This window comes from Macrobrachium rosenbergii, chromosome 6, assembly GCF_040412425.1.
Source record: "Macrobrachium rosenbergii isolate ZJJX-2024 chromosome 6, ASM4041242v1, whole genome shotgun sequence".
Lineage (NCBI taxonomy): Eukaryota > Metazoa > Arthropoda > Malacostraca > Decapoda > Palaemonidae > Macrobrachium > Macrobrachium rosenbergii.
In genome coordinates, this window is record NC_089746.1 from 53,828,993 (window position 1) to 53,854,011 (window position 25,019).

General features: G+C 36.3%; 1 protein-coding gene and 9 non-coding genes across 10 annotated transcripts in view; all 10 read left to right on the top strand.

Moving 5' to 3' along the window:
• Nucleotides 1-25,019, top strand: part of MED30 (Mediator complex subunit 30) — a 369,234-nt gene that overhangs the window by 290,222 nt on the left and 53,993 nt on the right. The window lies entirely within an intron of this gene.
• Nucleotides 1,239-1,311, top strand: TRNAK-UUU (transfer RNA lysine (anticodon UUU)). The gene has a single exon. It is a non-coding gene; the product is annotated as a tRNA-Lys (tRNA).
• On the top strand, nucleotides 2,412-2,484 carry TRNAK-UUU (transfer RNA lysine (anticodon UUU)). Its single transcript has one exon. It is a non-coding gene; the product is annotated as a tRNA-Lys (tRNA).
• Nucleotides 3,954-4,032, top strand: TRNAK-UUU (transfer RNA lysine (anticodon UUU)). The gene has a single exon. It is a non-coding gene; the product is annotated as a tRNA-Lys (tRNA).
• Nucleotides 5,380-5,452, top strand: TRNAK-UUU (transfer RNA lysine (anticodon UUU)). Its single transcript has one exon. It is a non-coding gene; the product is annotated as a tRNA-Lys (tRNA).
• On the top strand, nucleotides 7,531-7,603 carry TRNAK-UUU (transfer RNA lysine (anticodon UUU)). Its single transcript has one exon. It is a non-coding gene; the product is annotated as a tRNA-Lys (tRNA).
• TRNAK-UUU (transfer RNA lysine (anticodon UUU)) lies at nucleotides 9,601-9,673 on the top strand. The gene has a single exon. It is a non-coding gene; the product is annotated as a tRNA-Lys (tRNA).
• Nucleotides 11,104-11,176, top strand: TRNAK-UUU (transfer RNA lysine (anticodon UUU)). The gene has a single exon. It is a non-coding gene; the product is annotated as a tRNA-Lys (tRNA).
• TRNAK-UUU (transfer RNA lysine (anticodon UUU)) lies at nucleotides 14,173-14,245 on the top strand. The gene has a single exon. It is a non-coding gene; the product is annotated as a tRNA-Lys (tRNA).
• TRNAK-UUU (transfer RNA lysine (anticodon UUU)) lies at nucleotides 20,000-20,072 on the top strand. Its single transcript has one exon. It is a non-coding gene; the product is annotated as a tRNA-Lys (tRNA).

Consider the following 25,019-nt stretch of genomic DNA (forward strand, 5'->3'; position numbering starts at 1 on the left):
CTCTCCCTCTCTCTCTCTCTCACCGTGTATCGCCTCTCTCTCTCTCTCACCGTGTATCGCCTCTCTCTCTCTCTCTCATCGTTTTCCGAAGTTCACCCACCCGAATCTCACTCATTCTCACCAAAGCAATTAAATGGACTATTTAAAGAAACGCAATAGTTTCTACAAAAATAGGTTTATTATTCAAATAACCCAACAAGAAATGAATAAAACAAAGCAAAGATTAAAATGCATGATAAATGAATTATCGAGTCAGATAACTAAACTCTGAACTGCAAAACACTTCTGATTAAAGAAGTCTCACTATGGCTAATAGCCTGAAAATATCCAAAATCACACATACTCCCCAAATCAATAACTAAAGTCATGTCAAAAAAAAACAGTCTACCACATGTTATGCGAACCAGTCCACACTGTCCACAGACATCTGTCGAAAGAATTAAACATGATAGAAAACTCCCAAAAATATATGAAATGCAAAACACAATAATGGAAAGTGTAAAATGCATAGCCAAGATATGGCAAACGTAACATAACAAAATAATAATATAAAAGAGGTATGAATATTCATATTAAATCTCCCACACCAGTTCAAAAGTTCATAATGATCAGAAAATCATGGTAAAAATCACAAGTTCAATTTCCTCCCATAAAAACAGAGATTTCAAACTCTACCTTATCTGCCGTTTTCAAAGCCTGGATCCTCTCCAAAGCTACGTCTAGACAACTGCAGTTCTATAACGTTAATGAACGATTAAACTCACTTTTAGGGCAGATTTTGGCATAATCTAGATCAAATTAACGCACGTACTCACGAATATACATAACACTTCGGAGATCACCTGACTGCCAATATTGCTGAGGTTCTCACGCAGATAGCTGAGGAATCAAACTATTTGCTGAACACAAAGATTTTACCTCGAGTCTCTCGACCTAGTTCCATCTGACTCCAAAAATTCTTCCATCACATCTTAAAGCATTGAAGCTATGAAATGCATATATGTGTCCTTTAAAATTGTAGCAGCCATATTTTCTGAAATATATTGATCTCATAAGTTTTTTTGGTTCTGAGGTCACATACACCGCTTATCTGCATAAGAGTAACAGTTGTTGCGAAGGGTCACTGATGCCTTTCAGATGATGCTTTAACTTCCTATTTATAAAATATACTGAGATTTGGCAATGTGAAGAATTTTATAGTTGAGAATTGAGAATTGTACTAATTCATTATCAATCAAGCCCGGATAGCTCAGTCGGTAGAGCATTAGGCTTTTAACCTAAGGGTCCAGGGTTCAAGTCCCTGTCCGGGCGATGACCTTTTCAAGACTTACTACCACCCGTTACTTAAAGGATTTCAGTGAAGTAAAACAACTAAGCCCCTGAGACCAACAACGGCTTTCAGTATAAAATGTAGCACTCTTAAGCCAATATACACCATTGTTAAGGAAGCTCACTCGAAAAAATCCCTGCTTTTTAAGGGAGTTCACTCAAAAAAATCCAAGCATTATAAAAATAGAGAGAATTTTCAAAATGATGATGAATTATCACTTGAAAAAATCCTTGCTTTATGATAATAGAGTTTTTAAGATGAGGAATTGTCAAATCTCCATCAGTATCCACCTCAAGTGAATTATATGAAGATGCACCAATTCAACATTATCATCTAGTTTGATCAATACTGAACTCCCAGACTTCAGGCATATTGGTTTAGCCTGAAATATATGTTGATCACCTAAGTTTGTTGGTGACTGAGGTTAGGAACTCCTCTTGTATATGCATAGGGGAGCAGAATTTTTTTTTTTTTTTTTTTTTTTGCTGAGTGTTGCTAAAAAAGATATACAGTGTAGGTAATAAGAATGGAGCAGACCCACTTGCAAAATTTATGATTTTGAATTTGACAGTGCCAGGATAAGAATGATAATTCTCTCTTTTCTGTATTTCCGAAGAAGTATTTTATAAATTTCGTGGAATTTTGAAGTCTCTTCTTGAGCATTGCAGATTGTTGGCTAGAAAGTTAAAGTAGAGTTTACTTATCCTCCCCAGTTCCTTATCTCCTTTACCAGTACACTGACTTGCCAAAAGTTTTGTATGCAGCAAGGTTCCCTAATATTCTTGATTTCATAACGTACACTCCAGATTTACAAAATTAACCAGTCTGCAAAGGATGGAATAGTATCAGACTCCTAAAAGTCCTGCTAAACTACCATTTATCAGTATTGACACTTTGCAGTGCACATTTGGCAAATGATTTGAAGTCTTTAACAGACTAAGTCATTGTTCCATATTATGTAAATAACCATCTGGAATATCACAAGAGGTGATCTCTTCTTACTTTTGGTATGCTGCCTATAATGAACATATGACTCTTTTTTTGAGAGGATAAGAACTCATGCTATTTCACTTCTAGTCAGGCCCGGATAGCTCAGTCGGTAGAGCATTAGGCTTTTAACCTAAGGGTCCAGGGTTCAAGTCCCTGTTCGGGCGATGACCTTTTCAAGACTTACCACTTCCTGTTACCTAAAGGATTTCAATGAAGTAAAACAACTAAGCCTCTGAGACTAACAACGGCAAACGTAGCACTCTCAAGCCAATATACAACACTTGTTAAGGGAGCTCACTCGAAACAATCCCTGCTTGTTAAGGAAGTTCATTCAGAAGAATCCTTGCATTATAAAAATAGAGAGAATTTTGAAGATGATGATGAATTATCACTCAAAAGAATCCTTGCTTTATGATAATAGAGTTTTTAAGATGAGGAATTGTCAAATCTCCATCAGTATCTACCACAGGTTGATTATATGAAAATGCACCAATTCAACATTATCATCTAGTTTGAAAAATATTGAACTCCCAGACTTCAGGCTTATTGGTTTAGCCTGAAATTTATATTGATCACCTAAATTTGTTGGTGACTGAGGTCAGGAGCACTACTTGTATGCAAGGAGAGCAGCAGTTTTTTGCTAAGTGTTGCTGATACTTTTCCAATGATGGTTTCACATCTGGTTTTCCAAAGATACTGAAATGTGCTAATGTGCAGAATTCAGTAATGTAGAAGGAAGGCTGTTATTTGGAATGGGAAAAGAAGTCTTTTCCTCCAGTTCCTTTAACAGACGTACTCCTTGTTTCATATGCTGTATACAACCTTTTGGAACATGTAGAAATTTTCTTAGAGTTTTTATCGCAAGAGGCAATCTCTTTTTACTATTGGTATACTGCCTGTAATGAATCTATGATTTTCTCCTGTGATTAAAAACTCGTGCTATTGGGTTTACGTCCCTGTTCAGGCATTCTAACTTTTTCAAGCTTTATCACCTTTGGTTATCTTAAGAGGTTTCGATATTAGAAAACTGACTATGTTCCAGTGATATCAGTCTGATAAGAGTATTGAAGTCTTAAGTGCAGAGTGCTCGAAAAAAAGAAGAAAGATAATGTGCACAGTGTAGGTAATAAGAGTGGAGCAGACCCACTTGCAAAATTTATGATTTTGAATTTGAGAGTGCCAGGATAAGAATGATAACTCACTCTTCTGTATTTCCGAAGAAGTATTTTATAAATTCAGTGGAATTTTGAAGTTTCTTCTTGAGCATTGCAGATTGTTGGCTAGAAAGTTAGAATTTACTTATCCTCTCAAGTTCCTTATCTCCATTACCAGTACACTGACTTACCCAAAGATTTCTATGCAGCAAGGTTCCCTAATATTCTTGATTTCATAACGTACACTCCAGATTTACAAAATTAACCAGTCTGCATATTATTGAATATTATCAGACCCCTAAAAATCCAGCTAAACTACCATTTATCAGTATTGACACTTTGCAGTGCATCTTTGGCAAATGTTTTGAAGCCTTTAACAGACTAAGTCATTGTTTCATATTATGTAAATAACCATCTGGAATATCACAAGAGGTGATCTTTTCTACTATAAGAACTCATGCTGTTTCACATTTAATCAAGCCCGAATAGCTCAGTCGGTAGAGCATTAGCATTAGGCTTTTAACCTAAGGGTCCAGGGTTCAAGTCCCTGTTCGGGCGATGACCTTTTCAAGACTTACCACATCCTGTTACCTAAAGGATTTCAATGAAGTATAGCACCCAAGCCTCCGAGACTAACAACGGCCTTCAGTATAAAACATAACACTCTCAAGCCAAGCTACACCACTTGTTAAGGGAATTTTCTCGAAAGAATCCTTACCTTATGAAAATAGAGAATTTTTAAGATGAATTGTCAAATCTTCTTCAGTATCCACCACAAGTTAATTATGTGAACCAGCACCAAATAAACATTGTCGCCTAGTTTCATCAATGTTGAACTCCCAGACTTCAGGTATATTAGTTTAGCCTGAAATATATGTTGATCACCTAAATTTGTTGGTGACTGAGATCAAGAGCACTCCTTGTCTGCATAAGAGATCATTATTTTCCTAAAGATACTGTAATATGCTAATGTGCAGAATTCAGTAGTGTAGAGGAGGAGGCTATTACTTGGAATGGGAAAAGAAATCTTTTTCTCCAGTTCCCTTAACAGATTTACTCCTTGATCATTTATCACTATTGGTAATACTGCCTGTAATGAATGCCTGATTTTTTTCCCTATATTAAAACCTCATGCTGGAGGGTTTAAGTCACTGTCTGGGCATTGTACTGTAGCTTTTTCAAGCTTTTATCACCCTCAATTATTTTAAGAGAGATTTTAATATTAGACAACTGGCTACGCTCCAGTGATATCATGTCTCTGATAAGAGTACTGAACTCTTACAAGTGCAAAATACTTGAAAAAATAGAAGACAGATAATGTACACAGTGTAGGGAATAAGAATGGATCCGACCCTCTTGCAAAATTTATGATTCTGAATTTGAGACTACATTTCTGAGTGCCGGAATAAGAATGGTAACTATCGTTTTTTCATATTTCCGAAAAAGTATTCTACAAATTCAGTGGAATTAAGAAATTTGTTTTATAAGCATTGCAGATTACTGGCTAGGAAGATAAAGTAAAGGTTACTAACCCTCCCCAGTTCCAGTATCCCTTTACCAGTGTGCATTTTCCCCAAAGTTTTATATGCCGCAAGGTTTCATAATATTCTTGAATTCCCAATGTACACTCCACGTTTACAAAATTAACCAGCCTTTAGATTATGGAATGGTATCACACTTCTAAGATCATACTAAACTACCATTTATCAATATTGACACTATAAGTTCATCTTTGGCAAATGTTTTGAAGTCTTTAGGAAAGTAAGTCCTTGTTTCATATTCTGTAAATAACTATCTGGAATATCGGAAGAGGCGATTCCTTATCACTTTTGATATGCTGCCTGCAATAAATATATGATTTTTTTTCCAGTGGGTAAAAACTCATGCTATTTCAGTGGATATCAAGCCCGGATAGCTCAGTCGGTAGAGCATTAGGCTTTTAACCTAAGGGTCCAGGGTTCAAGTCCCTGTCCGGGCGTTGACATTTTCAAGTATTGTCATCTCCACTTTGCTGAAAGACTTCAATGAAGGAAAGAAACTAAGCTCCGGAGATTAACTAAATAAAAGCCCCCAGTACACAACACAGCATACTGCAGTCAGGCCCAGCAACAACACTGGTTTAGGGACCGTTCTTATAAAAGCCACATGCTTTATATAATGGTAGAAAGAGTTTTCAAGGTAATAGATTGTCAAGACTTCTTCAGTATCCACCAGAAGTTAATCATGTGAAGTAACATCAAATGATCATTATCACTTTGTTTCATTAATATTGAATTCTCAGGCTTCAGGCGTACTTGTTTAGCCCGAACTATATACTGATCACCTAAGTTTTTTTGGTTCTGAGGTCACATACACTGCTTGTCTGCATAAGAGTAACAGTTTTTGGGAAGGGACACTGATACTTTTCAGATGATGCTTTAACTTCCTATTTACAAAATACTGAGATTTGGCAATGTGAGGAATTTTATAGTTTAGAGGGAGAGGTTAGTATTTGGAACTAGGTATGAAGTGTTTTTTTCTATATTATTAACAGATCAGCCATTGTTTCATACTCTATAAATGACCTCCCAGAATATGCAGAAATTCCAATGAGGCCTATATTGCAGGAGATGATCTCTTCTTTCTTTTGGTATACTATTTGTAATGAATCAATGATTTTTTTGTAGTGATTAAGACCTCTTGTTATTTTACTGTAAATGAAGCCTGGACAGTCATCGGTAGAGCATTAGACTTTTAACCTAAGGGCCCAGCATTCAAGTCCCTGTCCAGGCGCTGACCTTTTCAGGCTCTTATCAGCTCCTGTTATCTGAAGGACTTGAGTGTGGGAGAGCAACTAAGCCTCAGGGACTAAGTAAAAATTCTTAAGTCAAACAACACCACTTGTTTGGAGAATTTTCTCTAAAGAACCATTTGCTTAATGATATTAGAAAGGGTTTTCAGGTTCATGAATTGTCAATTCTCATAGTATCCATCAGTAGTTAATCATTTGACGAAGTACCAAATGAGCATTATGTTCGAGTTTCATCAATATTGAACTCCAAAGCTTCAGGCATACTGGTTTATTGGTCAGGAAAACTGCATGTCCACGTAAGAGAGTTGCAGTTTTTCTCGGTCACTGACACCTTACAGATGATATTTTAGCTTCCTATTTACGAGACCAAAATGTGCTCGTGCAGAATTCTGTAGTGTCGAAGATGAGGTTATTATTTGGAATTGAGAAAGAAGTTTTTTTTTTTTTATCTGTTCCCTTTCCTTACCAGACTAAGTCATTGTTTCGTGTTGTGTAAATAACTTCCTGAAATAAGCTGAAATTTCCATGAGCGTTTTTCCTAGAGATTGAAATCTCATGCCGTTTCACAATGAATTAACCCCAGATTGTTCAGTCATTAGAGCATTTAGCTTTTAACCTAAGGACCTTCTCCAGGTAGTGACCTTTTCAGTGTTTATTACATGTTGTCTTGAGGACTTCAATGAGTGAAAACAACTAAGCCTCCGAGACTAATTAACCAACTAATGTCCCTAGTTTAGAACATAATGCTGTCAAGACGAGCGACAGCACTTGTTTAGGGTATGTTTTCGTAATATTCCTTATAATCATAGAGAGTTTTCAAAGTGGTGAATTATCAGATTTTCAATTAATATCTACCTAAAGTTAATCAGTGAAGGAGAAACAAATGACTATTATCACTATTTCTATCGTTATTGAATTCTAGGGCTTCAGGCGTGTGTTTTGGCCATCCATATATTAATCACCAAAGTTTGTTGGTGATTGTGTTCAGGAACTCTATTTTAGCTTCCAGTTTTTAAAAAAAATCTGTATTGTGTTAATGTACAAAATTCAGTATCAAAGAGAGGGAGACTAGTATTTCGATTTGGTATGAAGTCTTTTGTATTTTCTTTTAATGGACTGCCATTTTTTAATATCATATTCTGTAAATAACTATCTGGAATATCACAAAAGGTGATCTTTTCTTTCTTTTGGTATGCTACCGGTCATGGATATATGATTTTTTTATTTCCAGTTAGTAAACACTGTACTCATTCATGGATATTCAAGCCCGGATAGCTCAGTCGGTAGAGCATTAGGCTTTTAACCTAAGGGTCCAGGGTTCAAGTCCCTGTTCGGGCGCAGACATTTTCAAACTTAGTCACCTCCAGTTGGCTGAAAGATTTCAATGAAGGAAAGCAACTAAGCCCCAGAGAACTAGCCACCAAAGGCCCTAGTACAATACACAACATACTGTGGTTAGACCCAGTGACAGCACCTGTTTAGGTATTGTTCTTACACAATCCACATGCTTTATAATAGAAGAAAGAGTCTCCAAGGTAGTAATTTGTCAAGTCTTCAATATCCAGCAGAAATTAGTCAAATAGAATAACATCAAATGAGCATTATCACTTTGTTTCATTAAATGGGGTCACATGCATAAGAGTAACAGTTTTTGCGAAGTGTCAGCAATACCTTTCAGATTATGCTTTAACTTCCGATTTACAAAATACACTGTGAAGAAGTCCATAGTTTAGAGGGGGAGGTTAGTATTTTGAAGTGAAAATTAAGTCTTTTTTTTTTTGTTTCATTAGCAGATTAATTCATTGTTTCATATTCCATAAATGACTTTCTAGAATATGCCAAAATTTCCAATGAGGCCTATAATGCAAGAGACAATCTCTTCTTTCTTTTTGGTATACTAATACTTGTAATGAATCAGTGATTTTTGTAGTGATTAAGCCCTCTTCCTATTTCACTGTAAATTAAGCCTGGAGAGTTGTCAGTAAGGCATTAGGCTTCTAACCCAAGGGTCCCAGTGTTCAAGTCCCTGTCGATGCACTGACCTTTAAGCTCTCTCAATTCTTGTTATCTGAAGATTTCAATGTGGGAGAGCAACTAAGCCTCAGGACTGAGTAGCAACAACTCTTGAGTCATACGACACCACTTGTTTGGAGGATTTTCTCGAAAAAACCATTTGCTTAATGATAGAAGGAAGAGTTTTCAAGTTCATGATTTGTCTAATCTTTTTTAGTATCCATCAGAAGTTAACCATTTGACGGAGTACCAAATTAGCATTATGTCTTAGTTTCATCAATATTGAACTCCAAAGCTTTAGGCATACTAGTTTAGACCAACTATACATTGATTACATGGTGACTGTGGTCAGGAACACTGCTTGTCCACTTAAGAGAGTTGCAGTTTTTCTCAGTCACTAATACATTGCAGATGATATTTTAGCTTCCCATTTAAGAGACCAAAATGTGCTCGTGCAGAATTCTGTAGTGTGGAAGATGAGGCTATTATCTGGAACTGAAAAAGGAGTCTTTTCTTCTGTTCCCTTCCCTTAACAGACTAAGCCATTGTTTCGTTTTGTGTAAATAACTTGCTAAAATAAGCTGAAATTTCCATGAGCGTTTTTCCTAGAGATTGAAATCTCATGCCGTTTCACAATGAATTAACCCCAGATTGTTCAGTCATTAAAGCATTTGGCTTTTACCCTAAGGGCCCTTTCCAGGCAGTGTACTTTTCAGTATTTATTACATTTTGTCTTAAGGTTTTCAATGAAGGAAAACAACTAAGCCTCTGAGACTAATTAACCAACTAATGCCCCTAGTTTAGAACATAATGCTGTCAAGAGAAGCAACAACGCTTGTTTAGGGAATGCTTTCATAAAGTTCATGTTCTTTATAATGGTAGAGAATTCTAAAGTGGTGAATTATCAAATTTTCAGATAATATCCACCTAAAGTTATTCATAGGAAGGAGAAACAAGTTAGTATCATCACTAGTTTTATCATTATGAATTCTAAGGCTTCAGGCATAGTATGTATTGAAGACCAAAGTTTGTTGGTGATTGTGGTCAGGAATTCTGCTTTAACTTCTGCTTACAAAAGATTCTGTATTGTGCTAATGTGCAAAATTCAGTATTAATGAGAGGGAGGCTAGCATTTGGATTGGTATGAAGTCTTTTTTTCTCTCTCTCTTCTTTTAACAGACTGCCATTGTTTCATATTCTGTAAATAATCATCTGGAATATTGGAAGAGGCGATTCTTCCTCATTTTTGGTATGATACCTATAATGAATGTATGATTTTTTTTTCATGGGGTAAAAACTCATGCTATTTCACTTATAGTTAAGCCCGGATAGCTCAGTCGGTAGAGCATTAGGCTTTTAACCTAAGGGTCCAGGGTTCAAGTCCCTGTTCGGGCGATGACCTTTTCAAGAACCACCACCTGTTACCTGAAGGATATCAATGAAGTAAAGCAACTCAGCCTCCGAGACTAACAGTGACCTTCAGCATAAAACGTAACACTCTCAAGCCAAACTACACAACTTGTTAGGAGAATGTACTCACTAGAATTCGTGCTTTATGAAAACAGTAATAATTTTCAAGATGATTAATTGTCAAATTTTCATCAGTATCCACCACAAGTTAATTATATGAAGTAGCGCCAAATGAGCATTATCATCTAGTATCATCAGTATTGAACCCTCAGACTTAAGGCATACTGATTTAGCCTTAAATATTATATTTATATCTCCTACGTATGCTGGTGACTGATGTCAGGAGCACAGTTTCACTGCATAAGGGTTGCTGATACGTTTCCAAAGCTGTTTTTATATCTTGTTAACAAAAGATACTGCAATGTGCTAATGTGCAAAATTCAGTAATGTAGAAGGGGAGGCTATTGATTTGAATTGGAAAAGAAGTCTCTTTTTCCTGTTCACTTAACAGACATACTCACTGTTTCATATGCTTTATATAACCTTTTGGAATATACTGCAATTTTCTTAGAGTTTATATCGCAAGAGGCGATCTCTTATTACTATTGATTCACCGTCAATAATGAATCTATGATTTTTTTCCAGACATTAACAACCCGTGCTAGAGGGTTTAAGTCCCAATCCGAGCTTTGTAAATTTTTCATGCTTTATCACCTTCGGTTACCTTAAGAGATTTCGAAATTAGAAAACTGACTATGCGCCAGTGACATCAGTCTGAAAAGAGTGGTGAACCATAATCAGCGCAGAGTGCTGGATAAGAGAAGAGAGATAGTATACACAGCGTAAGGAAGAAGAATGAAGGAGACCCACTTGTCAAATTTATGATTTTGAATTTGAGAGTACATTTATTTTCTGAGTGCCAGGACAAGAACGGTAATTATCCTTTTTCCATATTTCCGAATAAGTATTGTATCAATTCAGTGTAATTTTGAAGTTTTTTGAATGAGCTTTGCAGATTGCCAGCTAGAAAGATAAAGCAGAGGTTACTAATCCTCCACAGTTCCTTATCTCCTTTACCAGTACACTGATTTGCCCATAGTTTTGTATACAGCAAGGTTCCCAAATAATCTTGAATTCATAACGTACACTCCACATTTACAAAATGAACCAGTCTGCAGATTGTTGGTTGTTATCAGACTCCTAAAAATCCAGCTAAACTGCCATTTATCAGTGAAGTGAATGTTTGGCAAATGTTTTGAAGTCTCTGACAGAGTAAGTCATTGTTTCATATTCTGTCAATAACTATCTGGAATATTGGAAGAGGCGATTTCTTTTGACCTTTGGTATGCTTCCTATAATGAATATATGATTTTTTTTCTGTGGCTAAAAACTCATTCTGTTACACTGTGAATCAAGCCCGGATAGCTCAGTCGGTAGAGCATTAGGCTTTTAACCTAAGGGTCCAGGGTTCGAGTCCCTGTTCGGGCGTTGACATTTTCTAGCCATATCGCTTCCTGTTAGTAAAAGGATTTCAATGAAGCAAAGTAACTAAGCCTCTTAGACTTACAACAGCCTTCAGAATAAAACATAACACTCAAGCGAAATGAACCACTTGTTCAGAGTATGTTCACAAAAGAACCATTAGCTTTACAAAAATACAAGAATTTGCAACGTTATTAATTATCAAATCTTTAACAGTATCCACCAACGTGTTAACTATATGGAGTAGCGCCAAATGAGCATTATCATCTAGTTTCATCAATGTTGAACTCCCAGACTTCAGGCATATTGGTTTAGCCTCAAATATATTACGTCAGCAGCACTGCTTATCTGCTAAAGAGAGTAGCATTCTTTGCTAGGGGCTGCTGATATCCCTCCGATGATGTTTTAACATCTTGTTAACTAAGGATACTGAAGTGTGCTATTGTGCAGAATTCAGTGCTGTAGAAGGGAAGGCTATTATTTTGAATGGGAAAAGAAGTCTTTTTCTCCAGTTCCCTTACCAGACTTACTCCTTGTTTCATAATATCTGTATATAACCTTCTGGTATATGCTGAAATTTTATTGGAGTTTATAAACACAATAGGCAATCTCATATTGCTGTTGGTATACTGCCTGTAATGATTCTGTGATTTTTTGTTTTTGTGATTAAAAACACGTGTTAGAGGGTTCAAGTCCCAGTCTGGGCATTGTAGCCTTTTCAGCTTTATCACCTTCGGTTATCTTGAGAGATTTCGGTATTAGAAAGCTGACTATGCTCCGGTGACATTAGTCTGGAAAGTGTAGTGAACTATTACAAGTGCAGAGTGCTTAACAAAAAGAGGAGAGATAATATGCAAAAATGAAGGGAATAAGAATGGAGCAGACCCACTTGCAAATTTATGATTTTGAATTTGAGAGTGCATTTATTTCCTGAGTGCCAGGATAAGAATGGTAACTTTCCTTTTTCCATATTTCCAAAAGAAGCATTTTATAACTTCAGTGGAATTTTGAAGTTTTTTATGAACATTCCAGATTGCTGGCTAGAAAGATGAAATAAAGGTTACTTATCCTCCCCAGTTCCTTATCTCCTTTACCAGTAAACAGTCTTGCCCAAAGTTTTGTAAAGCAAGTTTTCATAATATTCTTGAATTCATACACTCCACATTTACAAAATTAACCATTCCTCAGATTATGGATTGGTATCAGACTCCCAGTGATCCTGCTAAACTACCATTTATCAATATTGACACTATAAAGTGCATGTTTGAAGCCTTGTAGGGAAACAGGTTTTATTATGCAACCTCTTGAAACATAATGACTCCCGTATAGTATCTGCAGTATGTTAAGTATTGTTTTGCTGTCGATGTCAGGAGTGATCCTATTGAGGGTAGCACCTTTATTATTTAATTAAATGGATTTAATCATCTTGAGTGTTTACATCATTTTTTTTCTAGATGCATTATGTTGTTTATGTGTATACAGTATGTAATTCTATATCTTCAGAACATTTTACTTATATCCTGCTACTGGGGGTGATGTGGGTGTGTGGTAAGGATGAGTGAGGGGGAAGGAGTGAAGGCAACCTGAGTGGAACCTAGATCGAAAGGGAGGCAGAGGATTAGATGCCATGATAAAGTGAAGCAGGATTTGGAGAAGGGTTTAGTAGAAGAAGATGCTTTCGATAGAAATAGTTTGAGAAGACACATCAAGGAAACCAACCCTTTAGCCTAGGGTCAGTGATGGGGATGAAGAAGACAACGGGGGCACTAGGGATGGGGAACAGGTCTTAGTTTGAGAAGATGCATCAGGGCAACCAACCCCTTAGTCTAGGGTCAGCAGTGGGATGAAGAGGACGACTTGGAGACTAGGGAATGGGGAACAGGTCTTAGTTTGAGATGTATCAGGGCAACCAACCCCTTAGTCTAGGGTCAGCAATGGGGATGAAGACAACGACTGGAGACTAGGGATGGGGAACGGGTCATAATTTGAGAAGATGCATCAGGGCAACCACCCTTAGCTTGGGGACAGCGATGGGGATGAAGAAGACCACTAGGGAATAGGGATGGGGGCCAGGTCATGGAAAAGCTGTCACTTTGTAGACCGTTACTTGGGCATTCAGTATGAGTTTACTTACTTAAGCAGAGGCGTAGAACAATTTTCTAGGATTAGTATACACATGCCTGTGAGTCTACTGCAAATATATAATTATATTTTTAATAAACATAAGAATAACAGCTTTCACAATCATATTTTATGAAACATTTTTATATCAAATTTAGAATCAGAATCTATGTGCTTACAGTTGACTTTAATAAGCATTTTGGTTGTGTATTTTTCTCAGTAATCAAAGAATGACCCCATGTAACTGATAACTTTGCTATATAGATGGACAGTTGACTAATAATCATAGTTTGCAAATTGAGGGATTACAAAGAGAGGACAACTCTTTTTAACTTGAGGAGGACAACGTAATGGTATGCGTCTTTACCCAATAACTATGACAAAAAGGGATGAGGTTTGGTAGGGGAAATGTCATGAAGATTGTCAGTAAATCTCGTTGTTTATGCCGCAGTTTGTAAACAGCAGGACCCCCTGGTAAACAGGTACACGACTCGCGCTCATTTCCTCACTTTGTCCTCCCCCTGGTGAAGAGAGCAAGAAGCTTAGAAGAGAGTATTTCTCTCCCTACCCTGGCCCGGCCAGATGGCGGTCAACGGGGATGCGGTCGGTTTGCCCAAGGACCTTGGGATTGCCTTTTTCCACCCGTCCGTCGTTTACAGGAGCCCGCTCACACTGGAGGCTGATCCTTGTGTATTCTTATTATCATCATCTTCTCGATTAATGTTCCACATTTGGTAAGGCTCTTATTTTTTATGAACTTCTTGTCATGCCAAGACAATAATATTTCTTTATCTGAAGAGCAGCACTTAAAAATGCGACGGCAAGGATAACATGAACTCATTTGGAGAAATGATTTTACGTTTGTATACACCTTCTCACAGGCCCGGATAGCTCAGTCGGTAGAGCATCAGGCTTTTAACCTGAGGGTCCAGGGTTCGAGTCCCTGTTCGGGCGGTAACCTTTTTCCCTTCCGGCTTGGTCCGTTCCTCTTACCGCAAGGAATTTCGATGAGGATAAGGAACCGAGCAAAAATGCCGATAAATTCGGTAGCATGTCACGAAAGCAGGACTTTCCGTGTTTGAATGCGGTGACCAAGGACTACTTAAGGAACAGAGAAGACCAATATTTATAAGTAGTTTTCCCGTCGTCTTCAAATTCATGTGATTTATAAGTAGTGAGCGGTTACTCACTACACGTTGATATCGATATTGCAGTGTGTATGTATCTATCGTTAATCGCTGTAGCGAACGATTTTACAGCGTTTGAAGATAAACTGAAAATATAGTTAACTTTGTTTGAGAATTTTAGAAACATGGGACATAATCTCTCCCCTGCACCACCCCAACCCTATCTCTCTTCTCTCTCTCTCTCTCTCTCTCCCTCATATCTGATATATTCTAATAACCTCAGCCACTAATATTATATCATAATTCTAGGTCATATATACATATACAGTATATATATATATATATATATATATATATATATATATATATATATATATATATATGCTATATATATATATATATATATATAATAATATATATACAATATATATATATATATATATATATATTTTATATATACACATACATATATATTATGCATATATATAGTATATGAAGAATTATATATATAGGTGATTAGATAGGGAAAGAACAAGTGTGTGTGTATGTATATAATTATATATATATATATATAATATATATATATATATATATAATATATATATATATATATATATATATATATATATATATATATATATATATATATATATAATATATATATATATATATATATATGTACATTAAATCTGGAGTGTGTTCAATGTCATTTGTTGACAGCAGTTAACAGTTTTCGTATTGGAAACGTGGGTCAGAATGTGTAGACGTGAGAGTGATGTAATCACTGACAGGTTTAAAAGAATTACGTCTCCGTGGCTGCTCAGTATCTTTACAGAGTGAGTGATACGAAAAGTCAGGGAAGGGATCTGATGTAGACCCAATGTCGTGTGATAAGAAAATAGGCCGTGAGTGTAGTCGGGAATGGATGATGTTTGCAGACTGGGGATAGTGTAGAGAATCTGCAGAAACTAGTAAACAACTTTGATGACTTTATAATAACATTATAGTAGGAAATTTTTAACCCTTAAGGCTCTGAGGGAAGGTTGTGTAGCCATTGCACTAGAAGAATCGAAATTGAGTTGAAATCGTGTTATGATTAGACTTCATTTTTGTTTTGTTTTCTATTTTTCCAAAAAATTTCACGTGAAAACAACTGTGCTTTTTTTTTTTTTTTTTTAGCTTTTATTGTTCTGGAATACCTTAGTTCCTGAAAGACTTTAGTATTCGACGTTTCTAACCAAATTATGGTGAATTTCATCCGGAAGAAAGGCCTGTCCACCAAAGCAACTGGGAGTAATTATTCCTTTCCTTTGTTTAATAACCTGTATTTTATTAGTAAACATGCAAAACCAGTTTGAATTGGACAGCTTGGCAGAAAATATGGTCTGGTTTAAGCAAAGAATTCATCACGTTAAACTTGTGTGGAAATGTTTCTTTTTCATTTCTTAGGAAGAGTTTCATGCCTTGGGCTACAGAGGTCCAGAGAAAACATGTGAGACCAATTAGTATGGTTTCAGAGCTTTGCGGGATGCAACTGCTCTGAAGGCGCTGATAAGTTATTAAGGTTTTCCTGAAGGTACTGTCTGCAGAGTACACTTAAGGGTTGATAAGACAACATCCCTTGAAGATTTGCTGTTGAGATGCTTCTCGTTTCTGCGAACAGCAGCAAGCACCTTTCCTCTTCCTTTCCCGCAGCAAGGAATTTGAAGTTGAGTGAACGTTTGTCCAATTAAATTCCAGATTGCTTTACTTGGTTTAATATAGTGTATCCCATTACCTCTGCCATTATAAGCTCAGCGTTGCTATAAGCAGAAATGCACATGGCAGACGTTGATCTTGCTCTGTTATCTGTGGTTAAAGACCCGTCAGCGTACTGTAAACATTTGGATGAAAGATCCACATAGAAAGCTAAAATTTATGAACATTCTACATATTATCTTCCCTACAAGTTGTACTTTTTGATCACCGAAGTTGGGGATTATAATTCTCCCCAGTTAACCTGTCTGTTACCACGATAACAAGAAAATCGGGTCATGGATTCGAATAAAATTTGTTGAAGAGTTCCGATACAATAAATTCTGGGGGAAAAATGTGTATAATTAAGAAAAATTGGGAACTTTTGGTCGCAAGATCCAGCGTGATCTTAAAGTTTCAGTGTCTTATTCTTTACAACAGTATATCCTGTAAAAGAAGAAGAAAACGAGCAATGGTAAAAAAAATATTAGTGAAAAAAAAATCACGAGAACACCAGTGGGTTCATTGACACAACTGATCCACAGCATGTGGATGGAATTATCTGACACTGGGGAGGATTTGCAGTCTCCCTAGCATTTAAGATCACGTGCCAGAGGCTTACTATGAGATCATTGGTATTGCTTCACAAAGAAATCCACTATCTCTAGCTTTAGACCAAAAATTCAGAGTTATATTCATGTAACATTCGAAGGTAACTGACCTTTAGTTCATCTAGGACGGTCAGGTGATAGAGCTTCTGAACTATTATTGTACTGTCACCTGTTACTTACACCTGTTTATAGCCTGTCGGTGATATACAGGTGTATATCACACTCAGGCTTCTAGTATTTTTCTTTCTCCATTTTTCCTTTTTATATGACTCTTTACGTCCATTTGATAAATGTTCTAGACAACAATTTAATAAAGGCTGTCGGTAGTGTTAGCCATAATTACGCAGAGAGAGAGAGCAAAGCTTGTAACATCTCGATAGCAAGCTCCTTTGGAGATCTAATTAGTCATCTTTCCCCATCTTTTTTTTGTTTTCTAATCTGTTTTTACTATAGCCTTTCCCTCCTTTCAATCCTTAATCTTAAGTTGTCTTTTATTTATACTACAGATATGGCCCAGTAATGGAACAGAATATTTAATGGCAAAATAGATAACAAAAAAAAAAAAATCTTGCACTAAATTATTAATTCCGCTGTCTGTGTATTCAAGTCATCGGCTCTGTGCGCTGTTTTTCCATTTCGATTTTTCGAATTTGGTTAGGAAATAATGTACAGGAGGGATAATTCTCTCTCTCTCTCTCTCTCTCTCTCTCTCTCTCTCTCTCTCTCTTCTCTCTCTCTCTCTCATGATAAATGTCATTAGACTGAAATTAATAGTATACGTTTATATGTATTTTGAATAATTTTTAATCAGTGTCTTAGAATCACCAAACTGTGAATTCCCTTTAATAAAAAAAAATACAAGGAAGTCAGTAAACAATATTCATAAACAATAGTAGTTTTAATATTATGCAGAAGGTTACGAAAATTCAAGAAGTAATAGAATCGAATAAAAACGTGACTTTAAAACTCAAAAATGCTTTGGCAAAGATAATTGGACCAATAACCTAGTAAATGGTTTTGAAATTTAATTACGCAAATGTTGGCGGCGTTTTAATTTCCTTGGCACAGAAGAAAGGAATTCTGTTTCTCTGGCATACCCTGTCGAGATTTTATTTGCCGTCAATGCAGATTTCTGAACTATGGAAAGAAAGATGTGTAGGATAGTTTATTGATATTATCCCCCCCCATCGCCCCCCCCCCCCGGCTTTTTTTCAGGCGTGAAAATGTTGTGCATATCTATACCGATGGTCCCAAATCTGACCCAGTTTTCGTCGTTGGATTTGGGTCGATATTTTTAAGGTTTGGCTTAGCTCCTTATGCAAAATATTCGTAGTTTTTACTAATGAATTATATGTGGTTTCAGTAGTTCTAAAGACTATTTCACCCAGACATACGAGACATCTTGCAATTTTTAGCGAGTCCCTGACCGTTCTACAGCCAGGAAATTTGATATAATGCTAATTTTGGCGTATTTGTTCATTATTATTATTATTATTATTATTATTATTATTATTATTATTATTATTATTATTATTATTATTAAGGTGTTATGGTAAAGAAACTAATTTTTATTGATTAACAGCGCACACAAGGTCAAACAACACTGTTACTAGTAGTACTACTATAGCTATCACTACTGTCTACCATTTCTACTGCTACTGCTACTGCTACTGTTAGACAAAGAAAAAATAAAAAATCGTATAAAAATTATGGAAATTCGGAATGAAGCAGTGAAATTGTAAGTGACAAATTTGATCTGTAACAGAAGCCCAGAGTTTGTTCAATAGTAGTAAGTCGCGACAATTACAGTAAAATTCTGGAAGCAACTGTGATCCTCATCAGGGAACAAAACATTTAAGAGAGGGATGGTGTGACCCACCGTAGAAACAGTATTTAGGGTAGTATTTCTTTATGCTATTTCATAAGACGAAAATCATGATTCCTGTAAATATATTGAAGACATGTAGGCTGGCATATCGATGATGTACTCTCCATTCGTTGTTTGACCCCGTGTGCGCTGTTAAGCAACAAAAATTAATTTCTTTACCATAACTTAATAATAATAATAATAATAATAATAACAAATACACCAAAATTAACATTATACTAAATTTCCTGGCTGTAGAACACCCAGGGACTCGCTAAAAATTGCAAGATGTCTCGTATGTCTTCTTGAAATGGCCTTTAGAACTACTGAAATGGAGTCGTTAGTTTTGTGTGGGAGTAATTTTAAGTTAAAGTGAAAAATGAATAAATGAAAGAATGAAATTCCGTTCCAGCATTGCGATCCGTAGATAGCAAGAAAATATGTGTATGATTCGGATTTTAATTGAAATACTTAAAACCAGGACACAATTGTCATATGAATGTGGATGAAAGGTGAAATTCAAAGATATTATAAAATAAAAATAGTCTTATTATCTTCTAGACAATTGAAACAAGATGTATCTCTTTACAATCTTCTCTCTGGCTAGGGTATGGAGTGTTTCTCAATTAGCTAGGATAATAATACAATTTGCTTTTCAGACAGCGCTTATAATTCCCAGGAGAAATTCTTTTCTCTCTTTCTCCCTCATCCCCACTCCCATAATTCTTTTAGTGCATACCCTTCTTCTCTCGGTCAGCATGGCAAGTATTCTTGGTACGTTAGCTTATTCTGCCTCAACTAGAATTCTGTAGAATTTATCACCGAGGTAATTACTCGAGACGAAGCTTGGCGCTTCGCTCTAAATAGTGACCTGTACAGGCCTCACCACGCAACGTACAATTTAGGCGGGTGAAACCTTTTCATTATCTTGTTTATATGAGCTTTAGGTTTAAAGGGTGCTGCTATCTTATCTTTACTGCTCAAGTGCCAGGTTGGTGGCATTGATATTAGGCTCTTAATGGAAAATTATCATCTTATGAAAATTGCCATTTTCTTTGACGAATTTATTCACTCCTCTCAGTTGTTGCTGTTATTATAAGTAAGGTTTACTAAATGGATGAGAGCATTACTATTTACGATTTTCTCTCTCCCTCTGTGTGTGTGTGTGTGCGTACGTGTGTGTGTGTGTAAGTAAGAGTACTTGGTAATTTTATAATAGAAATTTGTTATCATGAATGATACTTATAAATACCTAGTCTGTTGTGCGCTGAAGTGGTTCTTACTTACAATAACCGAGCCTATTTAATTTCATTATAGCGTCTGACCAATTCTTCACCGTATTTTATATATATTTTACTGTCCCCTGTAAGCCCGGATAGCTCAGTCGGTAGAGCATTAGGCTTTTAACCTAAGGGTCCAGGGTTCGAGTCCCTGTTCGGGCGAAATCGTTTTAAATGAAAGGTAATTACTCGTTACATATCTCAGCGAAAAGAAACAAATTAATAGTACGTCTTCTACATTGACGACTCGTGCGTCAAAATATTATAATGCGTAGTGTATATCCGTCATGCAAAGGGGGTGAGTCTTATTCTGAGAACAGGACAGGAATGCGGTTGTTAAGGCTTGGCGAACACTGTCATGTTCAAGGGGCGTCGCATCCCAGCTGTTTTGTCTGCTACAGTAGGTTGCATCATCATCATCATCATCATCATCGGGCCTCTCACGCAAGGGCCGCAGCTCCGCTCGGCGGCGGGAGCAAGTGTGATGACGCTAATCTAGTTTTGTCTCTCGTATTCGTCGCTTTCCTTACTGCAACGATGATGTATATATTTTAACGGATTAGCACGAAAATCTTTTCATTAAAGGTCTGTTTTAAGATATAATTTTAATTGGTTAGCACAAACATCTTTTTAAATTAAGGGTTTGTTTAGGATATGATTTCATTTGGTTAACACAAGGATGGCCACCTTGTGGCGCACTGGATGATTATTACAGGTGGCGCACTGAACCCCAGTGATAATAAAAGTAAAACCATGCATGCTCATGCCAAAAAATGATGAAATAAATAGAAAATAAAGAAACGAAATAAGATATCTGTAATAATAATAAGCGAATAGAGAAATAACTATGACTTTAAGTAACTTATGGCTAGAAATGAGTTTTACGGAAACCAAGTCTCATCTAAAACACAGAAATTACTATTACTGATTTCGTTTTCGTTAGCATCGATTAATCATTAGCGAACGTCATCTTATTTTAACAATAATCCGTATTTGTCAAAAAAAAAAAAAGAGAGGTGTGTGGCAACTTTACAGAAAACCTTGAAAAAAAACAGATTACTGCAAGAGGCCTTTGATAATCGTTTTAGTGATTTTGCATCTACAAATCCATTTTCACTTGCTGAACAAAAAAATTCTGAGGATGCCCAGTAACTAATAAATTGAGCTTATTGAACTGAAAACAAATTCGGTACTGAAATTAGAATTTTATGAATTTCCCTCGCTTCCAAGCTGTTCTGAGATCATTAAATTTTGGCGATCATTACCCTGTGAGCGTTTTCCAGAACTGAGAAAATTCGCCCCGAGTTCTGTCTGTCGTTTTGGAACAACATGCAGATGCGAGGAAGCATTTCCACCCATGAAAGTTATAAAATACAAACTGAGGTCACGATTAACTGATTCAGGTTTGAAGAACTGTTTGCTGCGTTCAGTTACTGATTTGACACAAAGATTAACTGATTCAGATTTGAAGAACTGTTTGCTGCATTCAGTCACTGATTTGACGCAAGGATTAACTGATTCAGATTTGAAGAACTGTTTGCTGCATTCAGTCACTGATTTCACTCCATAACATTACAAGTTTGGTGAAAGCAAAACGAAGTCAAAAGTCTCGTTAAAGTTAGTGATGTTTACCTTGCCTGCATGAAACCCAGTTTATTTCAAACTTCTAAATGTGTCTACATTGCTATAAAAGCATTGCGTTAATTGTATGTTCATGTTTGTCGCTTTCAGTAACTAATGTTGTCATATAAATATCTCATATTTTATGCATATCCCATGTTTGTTGCTTTCAGTACTAAATTTCAAAGGAATTTCAAACGTGCCGTTAAAGTAAGTAAAGTTCATCTTGTTTTTATGTGAAATTCTTTTATCTAAAATGCTGCATGTATCCATATTATCACACGTACACACACACACACACACACACACACACACACACATATATATATATATATATATATATATATATATATATATATATATATATATATATATATATATATACACATTAAATCTATGTATAACTGCCAAGTGCGTTCATACTACTATATCTTCAAGTGCTGACCGTGGGTACAAGTTTACGTGGCGCGTCTGAACTAAAAATGAAAAAATTATTGCATGGGATGTAAAAAATTGGCCATCCCTGGGTTAGCACTATCATCTTCCATAAAGATCGGTGCAGTACATGATCTTAAAAGGTTAACACGCACATCTTTTACTAAACGTCGGTTTGGGATATAATTTAATTTGGTTAGCACAAACATCTTTATGTAACGTCAGTCTAGGATACAATTTTGCTTGGTTAGCACGAACATCTTTTATCAAAGGTCAGTGTAGGACATGATATTATTTAGTTATCACGAACATCTTTTTATTAAAGGTCTGTTTAGGGTATGATTTTGTTTGGTCAGCACGAACATCTTTCATCAAAGGTCTATTTTGGATACGGACATCTTTCATTAAAGGTCAGTGTCAGATATAATTTTAGGACATCATTTCATTAAAGGTCGGTTGAAGACATGATTTAATTTGGTTAGCTCGAACACCTTTCATTAAGGGTCAACCGAAGACATAGTTTTAGCATAGGTTTAGGTTTAGCATAAAAATCTTTTATGAAGAGCCAGTTAGGACATAATTTATTTGATTAGAACAGACGTTATTTTATTATTAAAGGTCCGGTTAGGACTGGGTTTTATTAGTGTAAGTTAGTTTAGGATGTGATTTTATTTTTTTTGTTAAAACAAATTTCCTTTTATTATAGGCTCTTTTACAACGTAATTTTATGAATAGTGCTAACATTTCATTTGTTGAAGGCCTTTTTGGAGCATAATTGTGATTGGTTTGCACAAACATCTTTAATATTGCTGGATTAGCACATACGTCTTTTATTTAAGTTCATTTAGACAGGATTTTTTTGCTAATGCAAATATCTATTATTAAAGGTTCATCGAGCACATAATTTTATTTGATTAACACCAAAATCATTTGTTAAAGGTCTATTTAGCCAATGATTTTATTTGGTTGGCACTAACATTTCTCATTGAAGGTTTTTAGAATGTTATTTTATTTGGCTGCACGAAATCGTTTATTAAGGATCTTTCTAGGGTATGTTTTTTTCAGCTAGTACAAGCATCTTTTATTAAAGGTCTGTTTAGGACATGATTTTTTTTATGTTAGCACTAACCCTCGTAGAAGGTTAGTGCCGTCAGTGCACCTCATGCGGTGCACTGTAGGCATTCCTGAAGGTTTTTTGCAGCGTCCCTTCGGCCCCGAACTGTAACCCCTTTCATTCCTTTTACTGTACCTCTCTTCATATTTTCTTTCTTCCATCTTTATTTCCACCCTCTCCTAACAATTGATGCACAGTGCAATTGCGAGGTTTCCCTCCTGTTACACCCTTTCAAACATTTTTACTGTCAGTTCCCTTTTTAGCGCTGAATGACCTCGTAGGTCCCAGCGCTTGGTCTTTGGCCTGTATTCTATATTCTGTATTCTATTCTGCCGATTAGTATAAACAGCTGTTATTATAGATCTTGTTAGGACTTTGTTTTATTTGCTTAGCACAATCATCTGCCATTGAAGGTCCGTTTAGAAAAGTTTTTTCTTCAGCACAGGGAGCCTTTCTAAGTGATCCTAAATGGAAATAATTATATCTAGCTTGCGAGGACATTCTTTGTAATTTAATTTTTGCACCTTACATCCTTAACACCCTCTACTGTGCTCTACAGTTCTTTCATAAGTTTTCTGTGAGAGCATGTATGCCACATACAGCTTTTCCTTTCATTTTGAACTTCTTATATAAACTTGGTCTAAACCTATCAGACTTTCTGTCATCTATCATGCCTTCTAAGTTAAAAGTTAAAATCCTGTCATGCTTTTTCCCTGGTGCACTAAATAAACTTATAAATAATTTTTGTATATATACATATATTTGTGAATATGTTCATGTATACACACACACACACACACACACACACACTATTCAGAAATAATGGGAAATTTAACATATGAAAGATTCTTAAGTCGTGCATCTCTTACTGGATCCCTGAGTGATTCTGCTGTCGTATATTTATCATAATTTATGAAGAGAACTAAATATCACTTTTGGAGATTCCTCTCTCCCCGAGCTCCTATAGTCACTTATTTCGGGAGCCACTTATTGGTCGCCAGATTCCCCACCCCCTTCTCCCCTCCCCCATCCTCCAACGGCCACTCTCTCTGCCATCGATTCGGTGTCGTCAGTTGTATGCGACCATGACTAATTGTGTGTCAGGCGGGGGTAAAGTCGAAACCTCCGTCAGCAGTTGATGTTCGGCGCTTCCGTCCCCGACATTTCTCGCGAATATGGAGACACAGAGGCCGAGTATTCGCGGAGGAAAATTCCAATTCTATTTCCCTGATGTCTCCAAGGGACGAGACGGAGTGATTCCTTTTCGATGACAAAACGAACTCGATCGATTTGAGATTCATGGAAGGTCTTATGGAAACCAATATGAAGGAACCTACGGCCGCGCGCGCGAGAGCGCACGTCAAACACAGCGTATTCTTTTGATGTCGGCCGAGATAATATTATGCTCACAAGGAGAGGGAGGAAAGATGAAGAAACGACAGAAAAAGTCAAATTGAAATGCGAGGTTTTTTCCGCCCAGTGTGACGGCACGTGTCGTCTCGTCCCTGTTGGGCGGGGAGGGAATGGGTAGGTAGGGGTCAGTGTCGGGGTGGGGGAGGATATAAGGCCCGGGATGAGTTGCCCTTCCTATAAGATGTGCCACGCCCTCTGGGTGGTGGAGAAGAGAGAGTGACATTGTGAATAAAAGGGAAATATTCTTGCGATCTTATAAACCATGCTACTCGAAAAGCTAGACTCTCTCTCTCTCTCTCTCTCTCTCTCTCTCTCTCTCTCTCTCTCTCTATATATATATATATCTATCTCTATATATATATATATATATATATATATATATATATATATGTATATATGTGTATATATGATACACATATACATACATGCACACATATATATATAATATATATATATATATATATATATATATATATATATATATATATATATATATATATATATATATATATATATAATATATATAA